General features: G+C 34.9%; 1 long non-coding RNA gene across 1 annotated transcript; it reads left to right on the top strand.

The window, feature by feature from the left end:
• Positions 1-213: 213 nt before the first annotated feature.
• Positions 214-4,345, top strand: LOC114257832 (uncharacterized). The gene is made up of 5 exons (XR_014334902.1): positions 214-439; positions 2,011-2,092; positions 2,170-2,332; positions 3,122-3,168; positions 4,033-4,345. It is a non-coding gene; the product is annotated as an uncharacterized LOC114257832 (long non-coding RNA).
• Positions 4,346-9,739: the final 5,394 nt, after the last annotated feature.

The raw sequence follows: 9,739 nt of genomic DNA, 5'->3' as shown, positions 1-9,739 counted from the left end.
TTTTTTTTCAAATCAAATTTTTTTTTCAAACAACTTCTATGTCAATTATTTTCTGTCAATTAATTTTTTTATCAATTAATTTTTTAGGCCTGTATAAACATTAAAAATATTTAAAAAATTAAAACATTAAAAATATTTAAAAAATTAAAATATTAAGAATATTAAAAATATTTCAAAAATTAAAATATTAAAAATATTCCGAAAATCTAAACCAAACAAAACCTTAACTTTCCCAAAATTTTCCCCGTCTTTCCTTTTTTTTTTTTTTTTTTTTTTTTTTTCAGGTTTGTAGAGCCCTAAGTTTCGAAACAACATTGTCTCTCTCTCTCTCTCTCTCACGGAGGCGAGCGACGAGCAGCGATCGGCGACAGTGGTGGCTAGCGATGATCGGCGATCGGCGACAATGGCGGTGAGCAGCGATCGAATCATCGATTCGAAGGTATTCTTCTATTCTCTTGTTCTTTGCTCTTCTCTTCTCTTCTCTTCTCTTCTTACTTCAATTTAGAATTCTTATTTCTTTGTGAGTTGGGAAAAAAACAACCTTAAATGGTGAAAGAGATTTTTGATGGAACTACTCAACTCATTTCGGGGTGGTTGTTACAGCTGTTCCTAATCAAAGGATAAATTGATTAAGTTAATCATAAATACATTTCCTGTAATAAAAAAAAAATTTATGTATATATAGAACCAATATCCTGTCCATCACTACCAAAAATTATGTATCCATAAATTCATTAATTGATTTTTAAGTTTACTTTTATTATTTACTAATTTATCATTTAGATTGGAAATCAAACATGATTAATTTATCATGGTTATCAAACATGCTTCTTCATAGCCTTTCTAGATCCTCTCTCCTGTGTTGATTTTGCATCTTTTTGGTTGAGATTATTAGCCTTTCAAACATGATTTTGCATTTGAAAAGGTTCTGTGGGACCCCACAATTTGGTGTTACTAGTGGCTAGGAAAATTCATTTACAGCATATATTTTTGCCTAACTTGATTTTTATAATGGACTATAATATCAAGTTCTGTATTTAAATGGTATGCACAACTAGAGATGTACAGTGCATGATCCATCCTGTGATAATGTCGTGTTTGAAATGAGAATGAATGAGCATCACTTTGATCTCAATTATAATGGGTGATGGTCAATCTACTTTGGAACAGTTGCACAGGTATTGTTGCTTTTTTGTCCACATCAGCATGTCGGTTTATTTCGGCTATCCTTTTGAATGTCCTTGGGAGTTGGTTTTTTGTTAGTTTCTAGGTACCATTCTAGTTGTAAGGTTCGTGTTACAAGCTATGTCTTTGGTAAGGGAACAATTGTGTTGTTCCGCGAATGGTATAATTCATTTCCTTAATTTTTTTACCAATGTAACCATTTCAAGTCCAAAGTTGGTGCCACACCCTGCACAACGAAGCTGAAAATTTTAAGTTGAGCAGAGCACTGATGCATTGTGTCTTTTGGCCTTTTTTTGGAACAACAAAAGGAGATTGACAACTTTTTTCATGAAGTGGGTAAACGCTAGGGAGTATTAGCTTCTCTTTCTTTTTATTTAAGTTTTACATGCATTTCCTGCTACTAAAAATTTACTTTGGATTTAAAGGCTATCAAAAACATATCAGTAGTTGGTGAGATATCCTGGTATTTCCTATATTATTCTATAATCGTTCAGTTATTATATATATGTATATGTATATATAATCCCTGGTAAGGGAAGGTTATCAACTGGTAAATTGGCCACATACATCGGTTTTTCTACAACTCTAGTAGTGGTGGTGATGCATCTTGCCTGGGGGAGCTGTAAGAATTAAGGTGAGCACGGCTAATGAGGAGGCATAGTGCCTGTTTGCCTTGCCATTTAGGATTTTACTATTTCCAGCTTTGTTTAGTAGAACTGTCCATTGATAAAATTAAAAGAGCATTTTGATCTGATCCTGTTTCTTTGCTGCAAATCTGATGTGTCTACTTAATTGTAGCTCATTATTTTATCCTTTGAGTTGCAGATTTGTCTGGTTATGGAAAAAGAGTCAAATAAACCTAGAGGCGATGCTTTCATTGAGTACATACATACATGGGATATGAAAGGTTTGCAGTAGTTTAATTTTGTTTTTATTTTTTGCGGTTATGTCATATGTTGATTCTGACTGCTTCGTGTATGTCAGCTGCATATAAGCAAGCTGATGGGAAAAAGCTTGATAACATAAGGGTGCTTGTGGATGTTGAATGTGGTTGAACTGTTCCAAACTGGCGTCCTCGTAGACTTGGTGGTGGACTTGGAACAACTAGGGTTGGAGGGGAAGATGTTAATCAAAAGTATTCTGGGAGGTAATTGGTTTGATGCCAACATTTGCACATACCTCTATACATGACAAAAAAACTTAAAATTTTCTTATTTGCAGCATACAAATAGTTATGTTCAACCGTTCTTGTAATTGTTCAAAGCAAAGGAAGAAAAAGCATAACCAAACCCAAAATTCCTAAAATTCCTAAATCGAGTTCGTGTACAAATAGGAAGAAAAAGCATAACCAAACCCAAAATCCCCAAAATTCCTAAATCGAGTTCGTGTAGTTCTTCAAGTAATTTAGTGTCACTTGATTGATCTCAAAATGTACCTTGTTTAGTGCATCAAATTTACCTTTTCATTCTAGGGTTTCATTCTCACTCTCCTCTTTAACTTGCTAGTACTACTTCAGCAGGGTTTCAATGCATTCTATCAATTTCTATATATATAGTTCTTATCTGCATACTAATTGTGTGTATATGTATATATATGCTATAATAGCTTTTTGGGCTTTGGCCCTTTAATCTTTGTCTTGCTGTAAGTTATTGCTATCAGTCTCACTTTTGAGCTCTGGAAGTGTTTGCATTATGTATATGCTAAATAATAATAATAATAATAATAAACCCCTAAATTGGGCCCCTTTGTGCCCAAAGTTTCAATTCAAACCCAATCAATGCATACAATATGTTTGTTTTCTAGATTAATTACAAGGTTTTATTGCTTTACAGTTAGTTTCTGATGGTCCAGTTTTGAATTGTTTAGGTCAATATGCTTCCTGATTCAATTGTCATTCATCCATTTCTTGTTTGCTCACATACTTAATTTCTTGTAGGTCCTTGGTGGCTTCTTGAATTTATAGGGCTTTGAAAGTCTTTTCAGGTATCAAACACTGAATTTATTGTTCTACATCTCAATTTTTCACATATTACCATATGTATATTTATATGTTCTTCATGTTGATCATGTTGAATTTTTTTGTAAGCTTCTCTTAAAACCTTACAGACTAGTAGATTTTCAAATCATATCTGAATTTATGGGGTTGGTGAAATCAGATCTTCGGGCATTTAACCATTTTACTGTTGCGGTATTGTTATCCATTGTGAGAGTCCGGAAGTTCAGTGAGTGTTCAATCGGAATTTTGAAGACAACAATAACTACATCATACCGTGATTACAGTTTTTCCAAGTGAGGGTTGAAGGGTATTAAGTTCTATCTCATGTTTAAAGTTAATATAGTATAGTGGTAGTAATGTTGTATCCCAAGTTCAAATGGGTTTTTGTGGTGCTAATATGTTCCATGGAAATTAAAGCTATCCAATTTGTTGAAATATGATTTCAATGGAATTTAATTTGAAATTCCAGACTTTGTTGAGTTGAGTTGAATCAGGTTTGTGGGATTTTTAATTGAGTTCATCACGGCATGGATGGTAATCAAATGTAGTTATCTTGTATTCTAGGAAGCATGTTTAATTGGGTTAGTTTTGTAGGATTTAATTTCATGTACTAGTGGCCAATTAGTTTGAATTGTTGTGATATCATTGCCATATTAATGTAGTGACTTTTATTTTAGACATTTGATGTTTGTCACCTGTTGCGGGATTAGTGTTTAGGTGTATGATTTTGTGACTTGGAGAATTGTCAGCGTGTCTTGATAATTTAGACTAATGATGGTTTCAAGGGATGCACATTTTAGTTTTAAATTTTTTTGTTTTAGTCTAGTTTTAATATAATCTTTATTTTTCAGGATTTGTAATTGGCTACCGGATGACTTGAAGGAAGAATATCTGCATAGTGTGAAAGTAGTGGAGAAGGCGGTGTTGAGAGTTGTAATTTTCCCTTGTCTTTTCATTCTGTTCATTTGAAATCATCTGTGCCACGATAGACATGAAGATGTGAATAAGATATATGTGCTTATTGCTAAACTTTAGTGAGATGATGCTAGTGATGCCCTTTCTTCTGTTAGCTTTATATTATTGCTTAGTTAGTCTTTCTTGTACAATGTATGACGACAACAAAAAAAAAAAAAAAATGGAAGATCATTTTCATATTTTTAATTATGGATGAATTTTTATATTTTTAATTATGGATGAATTTTTATTTATATATATCAGTTTTTTTTAGTTATTTTTCATTTCATACAGGTCATTTTCATATTTTAAATAATTTTATTACAGTTTTTTTTTTTTTTTTTTTGTTGAGACGGCACCAGACACACTGTCTCAAAAAGAAAAATAGAACCAGGGGTTTTTACGACGGCAGTAATGTTGTCGCAAAAGATAGGGGAATTGGTTGAAAAGGAAGACCTTTAACGACGGTGTTATTTGTCGTCGCCAATAGTACTTTAGCGATGGCATCAGGTGCTGTCTCAAATAACCCTTTAGCGACGGTATGTTTGTCGTCGCAAATAACGTTTTTAGCGACGACAACACAGTACTGTCTCAAAAAATCTCAGATTTTCACGCATTAATGCAGACAGCATTTTTCAGTCGCAAAAAGGCATTTTTGCCGTCGCAAAAAAAAGGTGACGGTGTTATACCGTCGCTAAAACCTTTTTGCAACCCCCTTTGTTGCGACCTCCCACTTGCCGTCGCAAAAAGTCAGTTGCCGTCGCAAAAAACCTTTTGAGACGGCGGTTTGGGTATTTGCGACGGCATTTTGCCGTCGCAGAAAAGTAATTTTTTTGTAGTGTTATATTTGAATTTTTTCTTCCCAAGGAAACATTTAAAGAAATAATTGGAAAAAAGTTTTGAAATCATTTTAGATCACTAAATTTATCGTTTTAAAATGGAAATGTACCATGTTTCATAACTTATGTACCAATATGTAATTTACTTGAGTATTAGTGTTTTCTGATAACACAATATGGGACATTATTGGCCCACCATGGAAGTAGATGCTAAGACATTTGCCCAACTTTGCAAACCTTGCTAGCTCCATGGAAATCCCATTCATGCTCCAACCACTGACTCACATAGTTTAGCTCCCCAAGGCCCTTCCACACTTGGACCGCGGATCTCACTGGCCCTATTTCTCCATCATCTAGAGGACACATGGATTGTTGCTGCCACAGAAGCTTACACTAATAAGTGGATGGATGCCTTACCACTTAAGAAGCAACAAGGACCCACCATTTCAAACTTTATCCAAGAATACATCATCAGCTGCTTTGGTACACGCAAAGTAATCCTTTAAGAGAATGAAATCCCTTTTGTTACCTCTTATGACATCATACATCACAAGTCAAAAACCTATTATCCCCAAGGGAATAGGTAAGCTGAGACAACCAATAAGACACTTCTCATAATCCCCTTAAAAACCCTCAAGGATTATTAAAAGGATTGGGCCCACATGCTCCTAATGGCCCTTTGGACACATAGTGTTGTATAAATTGTGTACTTAAATAAAATAAATAAATTTATATTGAACAATCACTTTGAATTTCATAACAAGAACATGTTAGAATTTACAGAAATTCATAATAAAATAAAATTAGTAGAATGAAGCAAATCGAAACCTGTGTGATACCATAGTGTCCTTAAAATAGATTAGCCGCCTCACCGTGGGTGCTCCAGGAACGTCGACTTCTGTCTCTCAGGATACGGGGTTTAGACTGGGCTAACGCAGAAGCACCTTCTGTTAGCTTTGGCGAACTTGATAATGAATGCTCTCTCTATAACAAGAACCAAAGAAGGGACTAGCAAAAGATAGAAAAATTTTTATTTGGTGTAAAAAATCATCTCCAACTTTTTTATCTCAAAACAACATTTCCATTTTCCATCAAAAATCTCTCAAAATGCTTATTCTAAGTTGGAGGGAAAAGACCCATTTTTATACTTGTAGGGGAGAGGTTTTAGCCATGAAGGCTACCATAAAACCTAGCATCAATGGCCATAAACTCTAGCCTTTAGGGCTAAAGTTACAAAGGTGCAAAATTCCTATGTGCATAATGATCATCAACTCTATCATCAAAAGATGAGAGTTACGAAGGTTGAATAAATAAATAAATAAATATATATATATATATATCTATATAAATAATCATATTTAAATAATCCAACTAGATGGGTCACAAAATGGATACGGGTATTGGGTCACAACTCGATCCATGCCTAGTCTAAAACATATGCACAAGACAAGCCCAATCCAGCATAGCACAATCTAGCCCATGCCCAAGACTAAGTCCAACACATTCACTTATACAAGCCTAGGCCAGTCTAGACCAAGACTAAACCTAAGTCCAAGTCCAAGCCTAGGCCCAAGCCCAACTTCTATTGATGCTCACTTTATGAGACAATTCTCATTCATATCTAAATGGTTTCGGCCCATCATTTTTATATTGTAATTTTCTCACTTGAGAGAATACAAAACCACTCAGACCCACCTTAACCGACTGTTGGGTTCCACTTTAATTTCGAATTAAAGTTGTCAAAAAACCATTATTTTCCAACATATAGAACATCTAAAAGGACGCCAACTCAAATGATGCTCTTTTCCTTTGTTTATGGGGACCAATCAAGCCTTCTGATAGAAATTGCCATTTCTTTAGCTTGCATTGCCCTTCGAAGTAGAGGCATTCCTAACCCATTACCTATAGAGCTTGAAGCTCTCGATGAAAAAAGAGACAAAAGCAGAGATGAACCTCAAAGTTTGTCAAAGGGGCATTGCTCGAGCCTATGACACTCTGGTATGCCCTAGGCAATTCAAACAAGGAGATTTAAGCCTTGTTTGGTTTGTCTCTTGCGAGACAATTTTTGAGAAAAAATTTTAAAAATTTATTTGGTTGAAATTTTTTGAAAAAAAAATCCAAAATCACTTTTTCTCTTACACCTATCTATTTAATTATCAATATATATATATATATATATATCAACCCAAACTCCAAAACTATTTTCAAAACGTACAACTAAACAATTTTTTAAATTTTGTAAGCTCTTTCCATAAAATTACTTTTCAAAATTGTTTCACAAATACAAACCAAACACGACCTTAGTGCTTTGAGTTGCACCTCACATTATGAGAGGAACATCAACTTACAAGTTTGCACCTAAATGGCAAGGGCCTACATGATAAGTGAAGTTAGTGAGAATGCCTACTACAAAATTTCCCAACCTAATTGTAACAAACCCGACCCATGATTAACACTAATCCATGTTTAAGTATGCCAAATACGTAATTAAGAAGAAATCTTGAGTCAATTATATGTGCATTGCATTATTTTATACTTATATCTGTTTGACGTAGAAAGATTTTTTCATGTTTTAGTTTTGATTTGTGAATTGAAAGCCTTATTGACATCCGACTTAGAAATTGACTTGATTTATGTGTTAATTAAGATTTATAGGACTTTATGGTAAGTTTAATTAAAATTCGATTTGGAACGATTAAATTAGAACAAATAATGCTAATTAATTCAGCTTAAGTTATTTATGTGTATGCCATTGAGTGAGCTTTTACAAGACCATTTTACACCTTCTACATGTTTTAACACCATCAATTTCCATTTTCTTGCACAAAACGTGAGAGGGAAAGAGAGTAGGGAGATTTGGTCCAAGACTTGAGAATTTGAACTCAAACCAAAAGAAGTGCTAGGAATTGTTGTCAATTGAAAAAGACTTGAGGATCTCAACTTCAACTATTGTAGATTCAAACCTCTAGGTAAGGGACTAAACTCTTAATTGAGTAATTGAACTAGATTCTACAAGATCACTAGTGGATTAAGTGAATTCATGTGGGAATTGCATTAGAATTGAGAAGAATTAGGCCATACCATGCATGCATGTTCATTTCTTCACAAATTGAGCATGATTTCAAAGAATTCTTTCATGCATGTGTTCATCTCACTTATATTTTGGGAAATCATCATGTTTTCTATCAAGTTGCCAAGTTTGATCATGTTTTGAAGAGGTTGGGTTTAAGAAAATTCATGTATGTTGTGTTCTTGAAACATTCATAAAGTTTATGTTGGAATTTTGTACAAATGGCATACTTTTGGGCCTTGATTTCATGAAATGATCTTTAAAACATGATGTTTTGTGAGTTTCCAAATTTTTTCCAAAGTTTTGGCCCAAGAGGATGAGTTTTGGGGTGTTGAATTCATGTCTTGAAGCTTGGGAGCAAATCTGGAATACCTAGGATTTTGCTTCCACGCTCGAGCGAAGGATCCTATGCTCGTGCAACCGTCCTTATTTTCATGCTTTCACTCAAGTGATAAAGGGCTGGCTCGAGCGTAAATTGCAAGCTCTCAGAAATTTGCGTGTGTAGAAGCACGCTCGAGCGACAAAACTTGCGCTCGAGCGAGGACCTGTGTCTTACGCTCGAGCGAGCGTTGAGCGGAGATTTCATCCAACTAGAACTTTTTCACATTTTGCAGACTGCTCGAGCGACCACTCACATTTGGCATGTCCGCTTGAGCGAAGAAAGCCACGCTCGAGCGAAACCCCTGCTTCAGCAAAAATTTGGCTAAGTGTTTCAAGTACATTTTTGCATCCTCATTCCATCCTAGGCATTCTTAGGCTATGATTAAGACTCCATAATGAGGTTAAAGGTTAGAAACACACTAAGAACAATGAAATAAGTTGTGTTCAATCCAAGCATGTGTGTTCAACGTATGTATCTATCATGCTATATAGGTCACGCGCCTCAAGACAAGTGAACTGCCCACTTTGCCATCTAATTGGAGCTACCAATTATCTATGAGTAATAACTCTGTAAAGTTATGTTAACCTTAATTATTTTATGATGATATGAAATGATCAGTTTTCTGAAAGGCTATGTTTTGTATGAATGAATGATTGTCCAATTTTCTTTGAAACATAATTGTGGTATCCTTAGCAAAGGCCCTCGCCCAGGGGACATAATACTGTGGCTTATGGTCATGAGGCCCTAGCCCGGGGGTTTATACCGTGGCCCAGGCCCTCGCTCGGGGGAAACAATACCGTGGCCAATGTATAAGATATGTTACCCGGTACCAGAGGTTCCTTCATTGAACTTAATAAGCTTGACCCAAGAGACATGATTGTGCTAATGGATGTACCACACATGATTTGAATATGCACAAGATTATGATTCAGTTCCGTTATCTGATTATGATTCTGTTTGCTATGAGATTTGAGTTATGTTATGGGCATCATTCATTAAAGTCTTTACTCTGTTATTATTCACTAGGCTATAGCTCACTATTTATATTATGTTTATAGGTGAGCAGGCACGTGACTAGGCCCAGAGTTGACAGCATATGTTCCCTTTTTGTCAGCCAACCTTTGTGCCTCCCGAGGAGGTTCCGAATGAAGTAAAGATTTGTGGCTATTTTTGTATAATCATGTTAGACTTTGTTTGTTGTTAAGTTTTGGACAAGATGTCTGTTAATACACTACTAAAAATGTTATGTAAAGGTTATGTTTCTCAACATCACTCATATGTTCATAAATTTTTTAAAGGATGCGTATCATGTA

This window comes from Camellia sinensis, chromosome 7 (genome assembly GCF_055761805.1).
Source record: "Camellia sinensis isolate YWXY chromosome 7, ASM5576180v1, whole genome shotgun sequence".
Classification (NCBI taxonomy): Eukaryota; Viridiplantae; Streptophyta; class Magnoliopsida; order Ericales; family Theaceae; genus Camellia; species Camellia sinensis.
The sequence above is the reverse complement of the archived record's forward strand: the minus strand, read 5'-3'. Positions and strand labels throughout refer to the sequence as shown.